Raw genomic sequence first — 20,328 nt, forward strand, 5'->3', positions numbered from 1 at the left:
TAAAGCTTCTTGCCAAGGCTTCTTTAATAGGAGAAGGGAAGAGGGAGAGAGAGAATTGGCATCACTCTGGGGCATGCAGTGCTGCATCTGAGCTGGGGCCTCACGCTGTTAAGGCCAGGCCTCTGGCTGCGCCGTTTACTCTTCCTGTAGATCAGGAATCAGCTCTCCTGGTGTGTGTGTGGGTGGGTGTAGGGGAAGCCCAGGGGGTCCCCCAGTCCCTAATCATGGTGCTGATTGCAGCCTCCCCATGGCATTCAGGTGGGGCCATCCTGGGCCCGGAGCTCATTATTGAGAGACACTGATTTCCCCACTAGGGAGATTCTGAGCTTGGGGGTTGAACTCCTTGTGGTTGGGAGCGTTTCTCATTTAAAACAGCCCTCCTATCCACCCAGAAAGTTCTGTAAACAAGGGGAGGGTCCCTCTCTGGGGCCCCAGTCCATGGAATCTGCAGCAGCAGGCTGGCTCCCAGATTGGGGAGCTACCCCCAGTGAGGGGGGGCAGTCACTGGGGTCAACCTTCCTCTCTCTCTCTCTCTTCCTCTCTGTCTCTCTCTCTCTCCCTGTGTCCCTCTTTCTCTCTCCAGAGCACTGCTTGTTGACTGCTCTTAGGAGCCTCAAGCGTGAAAGTATTTTTGGCATAACCACTATGCTATTCCCTTTCTGCTCCCTTTTAAATATCTTGTAGCTTGGGGGCCACTGGTAGCGCAGCGGGTTAAGCACACATGGCGTGAAGTTCAAGGACCGGCACAAGGACCCGGGTTTGAGCCCCTGGCTCCCCACCTGCAAAAGGGTCACTTCACAAGCGGAGAAAAACAGGTCTGCAGGTATCTTATCTTTCTCTCCCTGTCTTCTCCTCCTCTCTCTATTTTTCTCTGTCCTATCCAACAACAATAACAATAATGGCAACAACAACACAACAAAATGGAAAAAATAGCCTCCAGGAGCAGTGGATTCATAGTGCAGACACCAAGCCCCAGCGATAACCCAGAGGCAAAAAAAAAAAAGTATTTTTATTGCCACCGGGGTTGTCACTGGGGATCAGTGTCTGCATGATGAATCCACTGTCCCCCACCCTTTATTTGATAGGACAGAGAGAAATTGAGAGGGGGAGAGGGGAGGTATAGAGGAAGAAAAACAGAGAGACACCTGCAGCCCTGCTTCACCACTTGTGAAGCTTTCCCCCCTGCAGGTGAGGACCAGGAGCTTAAACCTGGGTCCTTGCTCATGGTAACATGTGTGCTCAACCAGGTGCACCACCACCCGCCTTCCCCCTTTTTTCACAGAGTCAGAGAAGGGAGAGAATTAGAGAGAAAGAGGCCACACACTGAAGCTCCCTTCAGTGCGGAGGAGCTGGACTCAAGCCTGGGTCATGTACATGGCAAAGCAGCGCACTAGCCAAGTGAACTATTTCTTTCTTTCTTTCTTTCTTTCTTTTCTTTTCCTCCAGGGTGATTGCTGGGCTCGGTGCCTGCACCATGAATCCACCGCTCCTGGAGGCCATTTTTTCCCCTTTTTGTTGCCCTAGTTGTTGCAGCCTCGTTGCGGTTATTATTGCCATTGTTGACGTTGCTTTGTTGTTGGATAGGACAGAGAGAAATGGAGAGAGGAGGGAAAGACAGAGAGAGAGGGGGAGAGAAAGATAGACACCTGCAGACCTGCTTCACCGCCTGTGAAGCGACTCCCCTGCAGGTGGGGAGCCGGGGGCTCGAACCAGGATCCTTACACCGGTCCCTGCGCTTTGTGCTACGTGCGCTTAACCCACTGCACCACCACCCGACTCCCTATTTCTTTATTTTTTATTTTTTTGCCTCCAGGGTTATTGCTGGGGTTCTGTGCCTGCACTACGAATCTACTGCTCCTGGAGGCCATTTTTCCCCATTTGTTGCCCTTGTTGTTTATCGTTGTTGTTGTTATTATTGTTGTTGTTATTACTGTCATTATTGTTGGATAGGACAGAGAGAAATGGAGAGAGGAGGGGAAGACAGAGAGGGGGAGAGAAAGACAGACACCTGCAGACCTGCTTCATCGCCTGTGAAGTGACTCCCCTGCAGGTGGGGCACCAAGTGAGCTATTTCACTGAACCTACAACACATTTTAAAGAAATATCTGGGGTGGTGGGAGACAGCATAATGCTTGCACAAAAGACTTTTCATTCCTGAGGCACTAGAGTTGCCGGTTTCAATCCCAAGCAGCATCATAAGCCAGAGCTGAGAAGTGCTCTGGCGAAAAAAATAAAAGGGGGGCTGGGCAGTGGTGCACCCAGTTAAGCTCACATAATAATACTAAGCACGAGGACCCCACAAGGACCTGGGTTCAAGCCCCTGGGTCCCCACTTGCATGGGGGGCGCTTCACAAGCAGCAGAGCAGGTCTGCAGGTGTCTGTCTTTCTCTCTCCCTCTCTAGCTCCCCCTCTCTCTCCATTTCTCTGTCTTATCCAATAAAATGGGGGAAATGGCCACCAGGTGGATTCTTAATGCTGGCACCATGCCCCAGAGATAACCCTGGAGACAAAATTAATTAATTAATTAAAGAAATTTTATCCATGGGCCCCAGGGTGAAGGGCTGAGCCTGTCTGGGGTCCATACCCCAGCCGCCCTCAGGGCTCTGCACCCCACAGCCAGGCTCAGCTGTGTCTTGGGCTCAGCCCAGACAAACTCTAAGACTGAAGGGCACTTGAGTCACCAGCCAGGGGCTCCACATGGCCAGAGGGACCGGTCAGGAGGGACAGGTTACCAAGACTCAAGGAGCCCAGAAGTCAGGGTGAGGGGAGCAGGGTCCCCAAAGGGCCCACAGGGGCTCTCGCTCTCTTACAGCGAGGGGGAGCTAAGATACCTCCTTTTGTTGAAGGGAATGTGGAGGTGAAGGGGGGACTGTGACCTAGGCCCTCACACCTGACCCTTGACCCTGAGTGCAAGGGCCCAGCCCTCCACCAGGCTTCGTTCTGTAAAGTTCCCAGAGGCACAGCGGTTAAAGGGCTGGACTGAAGAGGAGGCCCCGAATTGGACCCCTGGCCACACACGTGCCAGAGTGATGCTCTGGTTTTTTGTTTTTGTTTTGTTTTGTTTTGTTTTGCTTCCAGGTTATCGCTGGGCTCTCGGTGCCTGCACTATGAATCCACTGCTCCTGGAGGCCTTGTTATTCCCCCTTTTTGTTGCCCTTGTTGTTTATGGATGTTCTTATTGCTGTCATTGTTGTTGGATAGGACAGAGAGAAATGGAGAGAGGAGGGGAAGACAGAGACGGGGAGAGAAAGACAGACACCCGCAGACCTGCTTCACCGCTTGTGAAGCGACTCCTCTGCAGGTGGGGAGCTGGGGGCTCGAACCCCAGTCTTTGCGCCACGTGCACTTAACCCGCTGTGCTAACCACCCGGCCCCCGATGTTCTGGTGTTTGTGAGCTTTCTCTCTTCCTCTGTCTCCACCCTCCCTATATCTCTTATTAATAAATAAGTATTTTAAAATTTATTTCATGAGATCGAGAAAGAGAGACTAGAGAGAGGGAATGGGGGGGCCAGGCGGTGGTGCACCTGGTTAAGCACACACATTATTGCAATGATGTGGCAAAGACCACTCGTGAAGCAGGGCTGCAGTTGTCTCTCTGTCTCTTTCCTTGTGTCTCCCTTTCCCCTCAATTTCTCTCCAATAATATAAATAAGTAAATATAACATTAAAATAATTTAAAAATTAAAAGAGAGAGAATGGCCAGAGTAGCACTCTGGCACATGGGGTGCTGGGGATCAAACTCGAGACTTCATGTTTGTAAGTCCAAAGCTCCACCACTGAACCACCTCCCAGGCACACCAGATGGCATCTGGAACGAGAAGACCTGGGGGGGCTGCACCTGGGTGCCCAGGCTTCGAGTGTCTGGGGATGGCAGAGCTACCACCCTATCCTGCCCCCCTCCACCCCCAGCCCCCAGCCTTCCAGAAGTCTGGCTCTTCCCAGGGCCTGGCTCAGCCTCCTGTGGCAACCAGGAGAGGGTGCTGTGCTCTCTAAGCTGGGGGTGTGCGAGCAGGTGGCACTCCTGCCCCTTCCCTTTCTGGCGGCCTATTTCCAGACAGGATCCTGTGTAGAGGTTAAGTGACGGGAGTCAGGCGCTAGCGCAGCGGGTTAAGCACATGTGGCCCAAAGCGCAAGGACCGGTGGAAGGATCCCGGTTCTTCACAGGCGGTGAAGCAGGTCTGCAGGTATCTATCATTTTCTTTTCTTTTCTTTTTTTTTATTGTTGTAGTTATTGTTGTTGATGATGTTGTTGTTGGATAGGACAGAGAGAAATGGAGAGAGGAGGGGAAGACAGAGAGGGGGAGAGAAAGACACCAGCAGACCTGCTTCACTGCCTGTGAAGTGACTCCCCTGCAGGTGGGGAGCCGGGGGCTCGAACCGGGATCCTTACACGCCGGTCCTTGTGCTTCGCGCCACCTGCACTTAACCCATTGCACTACCACTGGACTTCCGATGTCTATCTTTTTCTCAGCAACAATGACATCAATAACAACAACAATAATAATAACTACAACAACAATAAAAACAACAAGGGCAACAAAAGGGAAAATAAATAAACATTAAAATTTTTTTAAAAATTTAAAAAAGAGGTTAAGTGACTAGAAATCTTCTGGGATCCTGCACCCCCGAGAGTGAGGAGTCCCAGAGACTGCCTTCACCGACACCCCTCTCCCCCAGGCCCTGGTGGCAGGAGGCCAGGGCCCAGCCGGCAACTTTGGCAGCCAGGCGCTAGGGGGCCAAGTGTGCACAGTGAGTGTTACCGGGACCTCTGGTTTATTTCAGTGAAATCTACACAGTGGCCAGGAGGTGGCACAGTGGGAAAAGCGTTGAGCATTAGGCATAAGGTCCTGGGTTTGATCCCTGCCATCACATGTGCCAGAGTGACACTCTGGTTCTGTCTCTTGCTTATTGATGAACAAATCTTTAACAGTCAATGAACAAATAAATAAGGACCAGGTGGTGGGGCAGCGGGTTAAGCGCACGTGGCGCAAAGTGCAAGGACCAGCATAAGGATCCCAGTTCAAGCCCCTGGCTCCCCACCTGCAGGGGAGTCGCTTCACAGGTGGTGAAGCAGGTCTGCAGGTGTCTATCTTTCTCTCCTCCTCTCTGTCTTCCCTTCCTCTCTCCATTTCTCTCTGTCCTATCCAACAACAATGACAGCAATAACAATAATAATAACAGCAACGATGAACAAGGGCAACAAAGGGGGAAAAAGTGGCCTCCAGGAGCAGTGGATTCGTAGTGTAGGCACGGAGCCCCAGCTATAACCCTGTAGACAAAAATAAATAAATAAGGACCAGGTGGTGGTGCACCTGCTTAAGCGCACTCATTACAATGTGCAAGGACCCGCGTTCAAGCCCCTGACCCCCACCTGCAGGAGGAAAGCTTCATGAGTGGTGAAGCAAGGCTGCAGGTATCTCTCTGTCTCACCTTCCCCTCTCAATTTCTCTCTGTCTCTATCCAGTATAAATAAGTAAAAATATTTAACAATAAATAAATAATAAAATAAACTGGATTCAAATCTTGAGTCCCCTGGCCCACAGGCACAGACGTACTGGGTGACTCTGGGGCAGTGACACACCCTCTCTGTGTCTGTTTCTCACAGGCCCTATTACCCCCACCCCGAGGGAGGGAGGTGCTTGAGCCCTGACTGGATGCTGAGAGCCCTTGTTGTGTGACCCAGGACCACCAGGCACAGGGGAGGTCCTCCCAGCTCAGAGAGCAGGTAAAGCCACCTGCCTAGGTGTCAACCTCTTGCCCCCACCCAGGTCTTCCTGTTATCACAGGCGTCTGGATCCCTCCCTCAGCTGCTCTGAGGGCTGGGGTGGGCAGTGGGAAGAGCCCCCGGAAGACCCTTGCAGTACCCAGCCAGGATCACTGACTACTCTATTGGTGTGGGGTTGTGAGTTTTGTTTATGGAGGAGCCTCTTCATTCTGATAGACAAACAGAAAGAGAGAGACACCATAGCACTGGAGCTTCCTCTGGTGCCATGACATCTCCCATGTGGGGCTGGGGCTGGGGCTGGGGCTGGGGCTGGGGCTGGGGCTGGGGCTGGGCTTTGTTCATGGTGAGACAGAGGCCCACTTGCTCTCCAGGGGCCCAGCTGCAGACAACTTCCTTCAGGGAGAGGGGGAGGGGAAGGAGGCGGCCATCTGTGTCTCCTGGGAGCCGGGACTGCCCACCAGCCTCTTTGAGCTCTGCCTGCAAACTGTACACTCCCAGCACATGCACACACACACACACACCACACCACACACACACACCACACACATACACACCACACCACACACACACCACACACACCACATACACACACACACCACACACATACCACACCACACCCACACACTCACACCACACCATACCACACACACACCACACACACACACACACCACACACATACACACACACCACACACACACACCACACACACACACACACACTCACACACACACACCACACACACTCACACACACACACACACACACACACACACCACACACACACACACACACACACACACACACACACATCTCTGAGCTCACTTCCACTGGCTGGCTCTGGGAGGCTGGGGGCACCTGCTCCCTACTTCTGTTCAGCACCTCCTTCCTGTCCCCGAGCCCTGGGGTGGGTGGTGGGCGGGTGGCCAGCTTGCTGAGGAGCTGAGGGAGAGAGAGGGGCTGGCATGGGCCCAGCCCCAACAAAGGCCTGGGTGTGAACTTGGGGCAGCAGTGACTAAGCCTTTAGGTCTGGGGATGGGGGCGGTGCCACCAGAGGGAGGGGCCCTCCTCAGCGGGGGCAGCCTGGAGAAGAGCTACTCCCCACCCCCACCCACTCCACCCCCAAACTATGGCACACCTGTCTGCCCTGGGAGCCCCCCCACACCACCCCCCCACTGGCACAGAAGACCTGGATTTGGGAGAAGGCTCCAGGTGCCCCCACGCCAGCCTGCAGCCATCAGCCCTGCCCCTTGGAGGTTCTTGGTTCCTGCCCAGTTCTGCTGGGCACCCCCAGACTGGCCCTGTGGGGGTGACTGGGCCCCAGATTTGTGGCTCCCATCTCAGAGTAGGACTGGGGTTCTGCCATACCCCCATCAAGCCCTAGGAGCTGGCTTGCCAGGGACCCACCTGCCAGGCCCAAACCCCAGGGACAATTTGAGACTCACTGAGGTGCCTTGGGGTTCAGCATGCCCAGGGCCTGCAGAGGCATTGCAGGGTGGCTGGTCCTTGTACTGGCTCCTCACTCAGCCGGGGTTCAGTCTAGGCCCTCTCCCAGCCCCAGCAGGAGCATCCCATCCCTGTCCCATCCCTGTCCGCAGGGTGCCCACCCTGAGCAGACAGTGGGCCCAGGGCAGCTCTGTCCCCAGAGCCAGGCTCTGCCACCTCCTCCAGGGGTGGGGGCACTGTCCCCTGGAACCTGAAAGGCAGCAGGTTCAGTCCCCACTGGAAGAAGGCAGAGACTGCAGACCTCAAGATTCTGGGGAGCCACCATTCCAAGGGAGGCCTGTGGGGAGAGGTGTGGGGCACAGGCCCAGCTCCGCCCATGTGCTTGACCAGGCTCCCTGACCTGGGGCTCTGGAGTCTGGGAACCCAGGAACTGGATTCGGGGATCCTGGGTTCACCCAGGAAGGAGACAGGGCAGGAGTGGGGTGAGTCCAGCAGGCCCAGCAGGACCCCGAACCCCTTACATTATGGAAATGAGGCCAGGAGATGGGGATGTCTGCCCACAGCGCCTTGCCTTGGGGGGGTGGGGGAGGGCAGCCAAACCACGGGATCCTGGAAACTTCTCAGGGCCCTTCAGAAGGGGGGCAGCCTTCCTAGGCTGAGGAACAGAGGCCCTGCTGGGGAGCCCGAGGCGGACCCACTGCTCCCTGGGAGCTGGCTGCCTCCCATCTGGCGGCCTCTGAGCTGGGGAGGCAGGCCCTGCCCACATCACACCCTCCTGTCTTCTGAGCAGAAACCCTAGGCCCAGAGGAGTTTCCAGATACTTCTGGGCTGTGCTTCAGTGGGTCCCGCCCCCCAGCTTCGCTTTACCCCTACTGAGGCAGCTGCAGATCTGGGGGAGGGAGCCAGGGCCACCTCCCTTCACAATCCCCACAATGACTCACTTCCCCTCACACCAAGTTCTGCAGGCTGCCTCGCAGGCAACTCTGCACGCCGTGCTCAGGCTGCACAGGGTGGGCTGGGGGCAGCTGGCCCAGGTGGCCGCGATGGACAAGGCCCAAACCAGAGGGCCTTTGTCCCGCACGTTGCCCTGTGGTGGCCAGGTGTGCACAGGTGTGGACAGGAGGGCGTGTGGCCTGAGGTGGGGGCCTCACTGGTGCCTCTTCTGGGGAGTCCCAGCATGCTCCACCTCTCTGTGGGCTTCTCCCTGAAGGCAGGTCAGCAGCCCACCCTGCTCCAGGTCTGGGGCCTGCAGAGCCTTGTCCTCCACTCCCCCCACCTCTCCAGCCAGTCTGTGCCCCCCTTCCCCAGCCTCCCCCGTCTCTCCAGCTAGGTCCTCTCCCATTCTTGCCTCCTCGGTCCCTGTGTGGTTCAGACACTGATTGTCTTAAGTGCAGGCACCGGGGAATGAGTCCAAGGTCAGTGCCAGAGTGAGACACCTGCTCTCCCAGAGGGAGCTTGGAGAGAGACGAGCCCAGAAGGGCCAGGAGCCAGGAGCCAGCACAGGTATGAAGCTCTTGCTAACCGGAAGCTTCCAACTGAGTCCAGTGCCCCATGGACGGGGCTGGTGCTTTGGCTGTTCCCAAAGAGGCTTATGAAACGGAAATAAAAGGGAGGGCTGGTGGAATAGCTCAGAGGTTTGAGCCCCCAGCCCAGCCCAGCCCAGCCCAGCCCAGGGGGCACCACTGTCGGGCTGAGCTTCATTGACGGGAGACAGACGACCCGGGACTCATGGCTGGGTTGTACGCAGTATCTCTTTATTCATGCTGGACGCAGCACAATCTAAGCCTAGCTGAGCTAAACTAAAAACTAAACTAAAACGAACAATGTTGTCTTTATATATACTTCCCAAGTAGGGTGTGAACAGGATGTGACATAGAGAGGGTGGAGAGAAAAGTGACTGGTGAAAATCAGAGTGTGACAAGGAGAGGGGGCGAAGCAAAAACATATCATGAACCAGTGGGGATTGAACCAATGCCCTGCAGTGGTTATGTAAATAGAATACAGTGGTTATGTAAATAGAATACAGTGTTAAGCAGGGGGTATTAAACCAATGAAACAGAAGGGGTCTCATGCATACCAACACACCACAACACTGGGAGGAACTTAGAGGGAGAGAGAGGGGAGAGACATTAGGACTCTATGACACATGACCTTCTCCACACTTCTTCCAAAAAATAGGGAAATTACACTTTATGGCTGGTTTGAGATTTATATTATTTAACAGGATGTGTTAAAACGTTTTCTTTGCAGGGGCCAGGTGGTAGCACAGCGGGTTAAGTGCACATGGTGCAAAGCTCAAGGACCTGCTCAAGGATCCTGGTTCGAGCCCCCGGCTCCCCACCTGCAGGGGGCGGTCACATCACAAGCAGTGAAGCAGGTCTGCAGGTATCTGTCTTTCTCTCCCCCTCTCTGTCTTCCCCTCCTCTCAATTTCTCTCCCATCCAACAACAGCAATAACAACAATAGTAATAGCAACAACAACAAGGGCAATAACAATAACAAGGCCTCCAGGAGCAGTGGATTCATAGTGCAGACACCAAGCCCCAGTCATAACTGTGGAAGCAAAAATAAATAAATAAATATATATATATATATATATATATATATAATTTGCAAGACAAGGTGGTGGTGCACCTGGTTGAGTGCACACATTACAATGCATAAGGACCTGGGTTCAAGCCCCTGGTCCCCACCTATATGGGGAAAGCTTCACAAGTGGTGAAATAGTCTCTTTCTCTCCCCTTTCCCTCTCAACTTCTCTGTCTCTAGCCAACATAAAAATAAATAAATAAATAAATAAATAAATAAATAAACATAAATAAAATGAATTTAAAAAAACATTTTCACATGGCGCGAATTGCAAGGACTGGCATAAGGATCCCGGTTCGAGCCCCCGGCTCCCCACCTGCAGGGGAGTCGCTTCACAAGTGGTGAAGCAGGTCTGCAGGTGTCTGTCTTTCTCTCCCCCTCTCTGTTTTCCCCTCCTCTCTCCATTTCTCTCTGTCCTATCCAACAACGATGACATCAATAACAACACTAATAACTACAACAATAAAAAATAACAAGGGCAACAAAAGGGGAAAAATAAATAAATAAAAATAATTTAAAAATAATCATTTCTTTGCCTCAACAATTTTTTTTTTTGCCTGCAAGGTCGTTGCTGGGGCTCGCTGCCTGCACTATGAACCCACCGCTCCTGGAGGCCATTTTTCCCATTTTGTTACCCTTGTTGTTGTCGTTACTGTTGTTTTTGCCATTGCTGTTGTTAGGTAGGACAGAGAGAAATCGAGAGGGGGGAGAGAAAGACAGACACCTGCCTCATCACAGACCTGCCCCATCGCCTGTGAAATGACCCCCCTGCAGTTGGGGAGTGGGGGCTCAAACCAGGATCCTTACACCAGTCCTTGAACTTTGTACCATGTGTGCTTAACCCAGTGCGCTACTGCCAGACCCCCAAGATTTTTTTTTTTAACCAGAGCACTGTTCAGCTCTGGCTTATGGTGGTACGGGGGACTGAACCTGGGACTTTGGAGCCTCAGGCATGAGAGTCTCTTTGCATAATAACCATTATGCTATCTACCCTCCAAGCCCCCCAAGAATTTTTAAATTTTATTTATTTTCCTTTTTTATTTTAATTTTAATTGTTTTATCTCTATTTATTTATTGGAAAGAGACAGCCAGAAATTGAGAGGAAAGGGGGTGACAGGAAGGGAGAGAGACAGAGAGAGACACTTGCATCCCTGCTTCACCACTTGCAAAGCTTTCCCTTTGCAGCTGGGGACTGGGGTCTTGAACCCTGGTCCTTGAGCACTGTAACATGTGTGCTCAACCAGGTGTGCCACCACCCGGCCCCATTTATTTTCCTTTTGTTGCCCTTGTTTTTTATTGTTGTTGTAGTTATTATTGTTATTGTTATTGATGTCATTGTTAGACATCAATATATATAGGACAGAGAGAAATGGAGAGAGGAGGGAAAGACAGAGAGGGGGAGAGAAAGACAGACACCTGCAGACCTGCTTCACCGCCTGTGAAGCGACTCCCCTGCAGGTGGGGAGCCAGGGGCTGGAACTGGGATTCTTAACACCGGTCCTTGTGCTTGTGCCACGTGCGCTTAACCCACTGTGCCTGAATCCCTCCCCTCAAGAATTTTTAAAAATTATTTTAGGGCTGAACAGTGACACACCTTGTTGAATACACATGCTACAATGTGCAAGGACCCAGGTTCAAGTCCTAGGTCCCCACCTGCAGGGGGGAGGCTTCACGAGCACTGATAGAATGCTGCCAGTCTCTTTTTATTTCTTTATTCTATTTGATAGGACAGAGAGAAATTGAGAGGGAAGAGGGAGAAAGAGAGGGAGAGAGACACTTGTAGACCTGCTTTCACCACCAGTGAAGCTTCCCCCCTGCAGGTGGGAGACCAGGGGCTTGAACCCAGATCCTCACACACTGTAACAAATGTGCTCAATTAGGTGTGCCACCACCTGGCCCCTGAGGTACGTGCCTGTCTGCCTGCTGTCTCTCTCTCTCTCTCCCTACCTATCTATCTATCTATCTATCTATCTATCTATCTATCTCTTTTGTTAGGACAGAGAGAAATTGAAAGGGGAGGGGAAGATAGAGAAGGAGAGAGAAAGATAGACACTTGCAGACCTGCTTCACCACTTGTGAAGCTTCCCTCCTACAAGTGGGGAATCCAGGCTTGAACCAGGATCCTTGTGCGGGTCCTTACACTTTGTACTATGTGCGCTTAACCTAGTGTGCCACCGCCTGGCCCCCTCTCTTTCCTTCTCTATCTTCCTCTTTCCTTTCAATCTCTCTCTCTCTCTCTCATATATATATATATATATATATATATCTCCAAAGTAAATAAATAAAAAGAATTAAAATAAATAATTTTTTCTTTTTCCTTTTCTTTTTTGCCTCCAGGGTTATTGTTGGGGCTCAGTGCCTGCACCATGAATTCACTGCTCCTGGAGGCCATTTTCCCCCCTTTTTGTTGCCCTTGTTGTTGTAGCCTTGTTGTAGTTATTATTGTTGTTGATGATGTCCTTTGTTGTTGGATAGGACAGAGAGAAATGGAGAGAGGAGGGGAAGACAGAGAGGGGGAAAGAAAGATAGACACCTGTAGACCTGCTTCACCGCTTGTGAAGCAACTTCCCTGCAGGTGAGGAGCCGGGCTCGAACCGGGATCCTTAAGCCAGTCCTTGCCCTTTGCACCACGTGCGCTTAACCTGCTGTGCTACCGCCTGACCCCCCGTAAACATATATTTTTTAATTCACTTACTTGTTTTCAATAGAAATAGACCAGAGAACGGCTCAGCTGTGGTCTATAGTGGTGCTAGAGATTGAACCTTGGTCTCTAGGGCTTCTAGTGCAAGTTCGTGCTCTGTGCACTGGGGAGACAGCATAATGGTTATGCAAACAACTTTCAACTCCCAGATTCAATCCCGAGAGTCTCCACAAGCCAGACCTGAGCAGTGCTCTGGGGTGTGTGTGCGCGCGCATGTGTTTGTGTGTCTTTCTGTTTCTCATTAAAATAAGTAGATCAGGGAGCCGGGCGGTGGTGTGGGTTAAGCACACGTGGTGGACAGTACACACACTGGCAACAAGATCCCAGTTCGAGCCCCCGGCTCCCCACCTTCAGGGGAGTCGCTTCACAGGCGGTGAAGCAGGTCTGCAGGTGTCTGTCTTTCTCTCCCCCTCTGTCTTCCCCTCCTCTCTCCATTTCTCTCTGTCCTATCCAACAGCAACAACAGCAATAACAACAACAATAATAACAACAACAATGATGCTAAACAACAAGGGCAACAAAAGGGAATAAATAAATAATTAAATAAAGTTAAAAATATAAAATAAGTAAATAAAACAGCTACAAAAAAGAAAGAGGGAGGAGGGTAGATAACATAATGGTTATGCAAAGAGACTCTCATGCTTGAGGATCCGAAGTTCCAGGTTCAGTCCCCCCACCACCATATGCCAGAGCTGAGCAGTGCTCTGGCTAAAAATTAATAATAATAATAGAGAGTCAGGCGGTAGCGCAGTGGGTTAAGCACACTTGGTGCAAAGTTCAAGGACTGGCATAAGGTTCAAGCACCCGGCTCCCCACCTACAGGGAAGTCACTTCACAGGCAGTGAGGCAGGTCTGCAGGTGTCTGTCTTTCTCTCCCCCTCTCTGTCTTCCCCTTCTCTCTTCATTTCTCTCTGTCCTATTCAACAACAATGACATCAATAACGACAATAATAACAACTACAATAACAATAAAAAACAAGGACAACAAAAGGGAAAATAAATAAATATCTTTAAAAATCTTTAAAACATAATAATAAAATAAAATAAAACATCCAGGTTGGGCTGGCAAAATAGATCACTTGGATTCCGTGCATTGCCATGAGCTCACCTAGGTCCCCATCACATTGGAGGAAGACACACACACATATGCACCCACACACACCAGACCAGGAGACCCTGTAGTAGTGGCTATGTAAATAGTTTTCTTTTTTTTTTTTAAGTTTTAAAAAATTTTTTTATTTAGTTTCCCTTTTGTTGCCCTTGTTTTTTTGTTTTTTATTGTTGTTATTGATGTTGTTGTTGTTGTTAGATAGGACAGAGAGAAATGGAGAGAGGAGGGGAAGACAGAGAAGGGGAGAGAAAGACAGACACCTGCAGACCTGCTTCACCACTTGTGAGGGACAGTGGGGAGCCGGGGCTAGAACCAGGATTCTTAAACTGGTCCTTGCACTTCGCGCCACATGTGCTTAACCCTCTGCGCTACCACCTGACTCCCGTAAATAGTTTTCATGCTTAAGACTCTCAGGTTCAGTCTCTGGCACCACCGCAAGCCAGAGCTGAGCAACACTGTTGTAGAAAGCACACTCACACGCTCTCGCACACACATTCATTTATTTAAAAAAAATTTTTTTTTAATTTTTTTTATTTTTTTAAATTTTTTTTTAAAATATTTTTTAACAAATCTTTTTGGTTTTTGACTCTTTTAAGCTATCTTCTCCATTAAAAAAATTTCTTTATTGGGGAATTAATGTTTTACGTTCAACAGTCAATACAATAGTTTGTACATGCATAACATTCCCCAGTTTCCCATTTAACAATATAACCCCCACTAGGTCATCCTTCTTGGACCTGTATTCTCCCCACACGCCCACCCACCCCAGAGTCTTTTACTTTGGTGCAATACGCCAATTCCATTTCAGGTTCTACTTGTGTTTTCTTTTCTGATCTTGTTTTTCAACTTCTGCCTGAGAGTGAGATCATCCCATATTCATCCTTCTGTTTCTGACATGATTTTTTTCAAGTTCCATCCAAGATCGGCTGAAAACAGTGAAGTCACCATTTTTTATAGCTGAGTAGTATTCCATTGTGTATATAGACCACAACTTGCTCAGCCACTCATCTGTTGTTGGACACCTGGGTTGCTTCCAGGTTTTGGCTATTACAAATTGTGCTGCCAAGAACATATGTGTACACAGATCTTTTTGGATGGATGTGTTGGGTTCCTTAGGATATATCCCCAGGAGGGGAATTGCAGGGTCATAGGGTAGATCTATTTCTAGCCTTCTGAGAGTTCTCCAGACTGTTCTCCACAGAGGTTGGACCCATTGACATTCCCACCAGCAGTGTAGGAGGGTTCCTTTGACCCCACACCCTCTCCAGCATTTGCTGCTGTTACCTTTTCTGATGTATGACATTCTCACAGGAGTGAAGTGGTATCTCATTGTTGTCTTTATTTGCATTTCTCTGACAATCAGAGACCTGGAGCATTTTTTCATGTGTTTCTCGGCCTTTTGGATCTCTTCTGTGGTGAATATTCTGTCCAAGTCCTCCTCCCATTTTTGGATGGGGTTATTTGTTGTCTTATTATTGAGTCTGGCAATCTCTTTATATCTGTTGGTTATTAAACTCTTGTCTGAAGTATGGCATGTAAAGATCTTCTCCCATTCTGTGAGGGGTCTCTTGGTTTGGGTAGTGGTTTCTTTTGCTGTGAAGAAGCTTTTTTTTTTTTTCCCTTTTGTTGCCCTTGTTGTTTTATTGTTGTAGTTATTATTGTTGGATAGGACAGAGAGAAATGGAGAGAGGAGGGGAAGACAGAGAGGAGGAGAGAAAGATAGACACCTGCAGACCTGCTTCACTGCCTGTGAAGCGACTTCCCTGCAGGTGGGGAGCCGGGGTTCGAACTGGGATCCTTATGCCGGTCCTTGTGCTTTGCGCCACCTGCGCTTAACCCGCTGCGCTACAGCCCGACTCCTGTAAAGAAGCTTTTTAATTTGATGTAGTCCCATAGGTTTATATTTGCCTTAGTCTTCTTTGTAATTGGATTTATTTCATTGAAGATGTCTTTAAAATTTATGCGGAAAAGAGTTCTGCCAATATTTTCCTCTAAGTATCTGATAGTTTGTGGTCTAACATCCAAGTCCTTGATCCACTTGGAATTTACTTTTGTATTTGGTGAAATACAGTGGTTCAGTTTCATTCTTCTGCATATTTCAACCCATTGTTTCCAACACCATATTTGAAGAGACTCTGCTTTCCCCATTTAGTAGTCTGGGCCCCTTTGTCAAAGATTAGATGTCCATAGATGTGGGGGAACAATCTTTTAAAAAATATTTATTCTCTTTTGTTGCCCTTGTTGTTTTATTATTGTAGTTATTGATGTTGTTGTTGGATAGGACAGAGAGAAATGGAGAGAGGAGGGGAAGACAGAGAGGGGAGAGAAAGATAGACACCTGAAGACCTGCTTCACTGCCTGTGAAGCGACTCCCCTGCAAGTGGGGAGCTGGGTGCTCAAACCCAGATCCTTAAACCGGTCCTTGTGCTTTGTACCACATGCGCTTAGCCCGATGCACTAATGCCCGACTCCCCACACATTCATTTATTGTGAGAGGACGAGAGCGACCAGAGCACCGCTCAGCTCTGGCATGAGGTGGTGCTGGGAAGGAGCCGGGCGGCGGGCAGCGCACTGGGTTAAGCGCACATGGTACAAAGCACAGGGGCCCACACAAGGATCCTGGTTCGAGCCCCTGGCTCCCCACTGGCAGGGGATGTTGCTTCACAAGTGGTTAAGCAGTTCTGCAGTATCTGTCTTTCTCTCTTCCTCTCCATCCCCCTTCCTCTCTCAATTTCTCTCTGTCCTATCCAATAACAATAAAAAATAAATAAAGGGAAAAATGGCCACGTGGTCTGGGGGATGGCACAGTAGATAAGGCACTGGACCTTCAAGCATGAGGTCCCAAGTTCAATCCCCAGCAACACTTGTACCAGAGTGGTATCTGGTTCCTTCTCTCTCTCCTATCTTTCTCATTAATAAATAAATAAAATCTAAAAAAAAAAAAATGTCCATCAGGAACGGTGGATTCAAAGTACAGGTACCAAGCCCCAGCAATAACCCAGGAGACAAAAATAAAATAAAATAAAATAGGAAAAAATGGCCTCCAGGAGCTGTGAATGGAATTAAAAACCATGGTGCTGGGGATTGAACCTGCGGCCTGGGGTCTCAGGCCTGTCTCCTGGGGTGCTGCGCAGTGATGTTTCCTAAACTTCCTCTACAGCACATCATAGCAGCAATGACGTGACATTGGCCAATCCTTGCGTCTCATACTGACCCCCCATTCAGGGACCGCGAGGACGGCACTGCCATCCCCCAAGTTGACAGCTGGACCAGGAGGACAGAGGCACGAGTTCCCAGAACCAAGGTCTCATTCGTTGTGTCCCTTTCACTGCTGCGAGGAGCAGATGCCCTGAACCTGCCTGAGGTTGGAAGGTGGGAGCAGAGGGGAGTGCAGGAGAAGGTGGGAGGGGCACACCTGGCTTCGCTGGGGACAGAATATACTTGTTTTTACATTTTATTCATGAATTTATTGGCTAGAGACATAAATTGAGAGGGGAGAGGGGGTAGAGAGGGAGAGATACCTGCCAACCAGCTTCACCACTTGTGAAGCCACCCCACACACACACACAGGTGAGGACCAGGGGCTTGAGCCCAGGCCCCCTTTTTTTTTTTTTTTTTTTTTTGCCTCCAGGGTTATTGCTGGGTCTCGGTGCCTGCACCATGAATCCACCGCTCCTAGAGGCCATTTTTTCCTCCTTTTGTTACCCTTGTTGTTTTATCATTGTGGTTATTATTGTTTTTAAAAATATTTATTTATTTCCTTATGTTGCCATTGTTTTATTGCTGTAGTTATTGTTGTTGTTATTGATGTCATTGTTAGATAGGACAGAGAGAAATGGAGAGAGGAGGGGAAGACAGAGAGGGGGAGAAAAGACAGATACCTGCAGACCTGCTTCATCGATTGTGAAGCGACTCCCCTGCAGGTGGGGATCCGGGGGCTCGAACCAGGATCCTTATGCTGGTCCTTGTGCTTCATGCCATGTATGCTTAACCCGCTGTGCTACCACCCAACCCCCAAACCCAGGTCCTTTTATACCATAACATGAGTGCACATGATAGCGTGTGCACTCAGCCAGGTGTGCCACCACCCAGCCCCAGGAGGGACAGATTTTAAAAGGTCAGAGCTGCTCTCCTGGGTCTTCAATTCCAAGATGGCTGAGAAAAGTAGGAGCAGTGGTCGTGCTAGAAACGGCCATTACCTCCTGAAGCCTGTGTGCTGCACCTGCTGCAACCACAGGCACCTGGGGACAAGGCCTCGGGGAGAGTCGGGCTGTTGGTTGGTGGCTCACCTGGCTGAGTGCACACGCTATCGTGTGCAAGGGCCTGTGTTCAAGCCCCTGTCCCAACCTGCAGGGGGAAAGCTTCACAGGTAGTGAAGAAATGCTGTAAATGTCTCTCTGTCTCTCTCCTTCTGTGTTTCTCCTTTCCTTCTCAATTCTTTCAGTCTCTACCCAATAAAATAAAATAATAAAACATCATATTTTTTAAAAAGAGTGTCACGGGAGTCGGCGGTAGCGCAGCGGGGTAAGTACACATGGCACAAAGTGCAAGGACCAGTGTAAGGATCCCAGTTCGAGCCCCAGCTCCCCACCTGCAGGGGAGTCGCTTCACAGGCGGTGAAGCAGGTCTGCAGGTGTCTGTCTTTCTCTCCCCCTCTCTGTCTTCCCCTCCTCTCTCCATTTCTCTCTGTCCTATCCAACAACGATGACATCAATATCAACAACAATAATAACTACAACAATAAAACAACAAGGGCAACAAAGGGGGATAAATAAATATTTAAAAAAGTGATTTGAAAATTTCTTTTTTTAAAAAAAGAGTGTCACTCAGAACACAACAGAAGCCACTGGCAGGGATCAAAAGCTGACAGGAATCTCTCTCTCTCCATATATATATATTCTGGAAAGTTCTTTTTTTAAATTTTATTTTCCCTTGTGTTACCCTTTTTTTTTTTTCCTTTTTTTTATTGGGGAATTAATGTTTTACATTCAACAGTAAATACAATAGTTTGTACATGCATAACATTCCCCAGTTTACCCTTGTTGTTTTTAATTGTTGTTGTAGTTATTATTGTTGTTGTTGTTATTGATGTCGTCGTTGTTGGATAGGACAGAGAGAAATGGAGAGAGGAGGGGAAGACAGAGAGGGGGAGAGAAAGACAGACACCTGCAGACCTGCTTCACCACCTGTGAAGTGACTCCCTAGCAGGTGGGGAGCCGGAGGCTCAAACCAGGATCCTTATGCCGGTCCTTGCGTTTCACCACATGTGCTAAACCTGCTGCGCTACCGCCTGACTCCCTCTGGAAAGTTCTTTTAAAATGTTTTTTTATCTGTTTATTTTGTACAGAAACAGAAATTGAGGGAAGGAGAGAGAGAGAGACCTGCAGCCCTTCTCACTGCTTGTGGAGCCTTCCCACTGCAGGGTCATCTCCAGACTGTGTGAAATTACATAACTGTGTCAGCTGCACCTCTCACAGCAAGGTAGCCGGAACAGGAAGTGCTCTCAGGAAGACAGGAAGAACTGAGGTCCCTCCTTGATTTACACCTGTATGCACTGCCCCACCCCCTCACTGATGCCCAGGTAAGGTGGTAAAGCCCGAAGAAAAGCTGAGGAAAAAGAACAGAGGAAGTACACTTAAAAAAGGTCAGAGTTGTGCTGGGGAGACAGCATGTTAGTTCTAAAAACAGACTCTCATGCTTGAAGCTCTGAGGTCCCAGGTTCAATCCCCAGCATCAGCCAAAGCTGAGTGGGGCTCTGCTAACTAAAATCAAATCAAATCAGAGTTCATTCTCATTCTATTTTTTTTTTTTTTTTAAGATTTGTTTATGGAGCCGAGTGGTGTCGCACCTGGTTGAGTGCACACGTTGTAATGCTCAAGGACCTGGGTTCAAGTCGCTGGTCCCCACCTACGGGGGGAAAGCTTTGCAAGTGGTGAAGCAGTGCTGCACATGTCTCTCTGTCTCTTTCCCTCTCTATCTTCCCCTTCCTCTCAACTTCTGGCTGTCTCTATCCAATAAATAAATAAAGATAATAAAAAAATTTAGGGGCCGGTTGGTAGCGCACCTGGTTGAGCGCACATGTTGCAATGAGCAAGGACCTGGGTTCGAGCCCAGGTACCCAGCTACATGGGGAAAGCTTTGAGAGTGGTGAAGCAGGTTGCAGGTGGCTCTCTGTCTCTCCCTCTCTATCCCCCCCTTCCCTCTCGATTTCTGGCTGTCTCTATCCAATAAATAAATAAAGATTTTTTAAAAATTAAAAAAAAAATTTTAAAAAGGTTCGTTTATATGAAAGAGTAGGGAAGAGACACAACCATCACTCTGACACATTCAGTGTCGAGGATTAAGCTGGGAGGTTACGCTTGAGAGTCCAAGTCTTTACCCAGGCTTGCTTCACCTCATTTTCTCTGAAATAATTGTGAGGGGGTGGGTGGTGCCTCCCCCAGCAGAGCAAGGACCCGAGTTTGGCCCCAACCACCACATGGGAGCATGGGTGGAACTGTGCAGTGCTGTCTCGCCCTCTCTCCCTCCCAGTCTCTCCCCACTGCGCCGTGGGAGGAGGCGCAGTGCCGACAGTGCTGGACTCACAGGCGCAAGGTCCCGAGTTCAATGCTGTCAGCACACATGCCAGGGTGATGCTCCGGCTCTCCTCCTCACACATGTAAAAGAGTGAGTGTGGACTTCTCTCAAGGTGAAATGGTGCAGATGCAAGTCCCAGTGAAAAGACTCTTGTGCACGAAAGAAAGGGAGGGAGAGAGAGA

General features: G+C 49.7%; 1 long non-coding RNA gene across 1 annotated transcript in view; it reads left to right on the plus strand.

Moving 5' to 3' along the window:
• The window catches only part of LOC132535437 (uncharacterized), a 32,366-nt gene extending 12,801 nt beyond the window's left edge, over nucleotides 1-19,565 (plus strand). Inside the window, exons 2-3 of the long non-coding RNA XR_009547239.1 lie at nucleotides 16,731-16,942; nucleotides 18,918-19,565. This is a non-coding gene — a long non-coding RNA (uncharacterized LOC132535437). The remainder of the gene's footprint in view (nucleotides 1-16,730; nucleotides 16,943-18,917) is intronic.
• Nucleotides 19,566-20,328: the final 763 nt, after the last annotated feature.

This window comes from Erinaceus europaeus, chromosome 22, assembly GCF_950295315.1.
Source record: "Erinaceus europaeus chromosome 22, mEriEur2.1, whole genome shotgun sequence".
In the NCBI taxonomy this organism is placed as follows: domain Eukaryota; kingdom Metazoa; phylum Chordata; class Mammalia; order Eulipotyphla; family Erinaceidae; genus Erinaceus; species Erinaceus europaeus.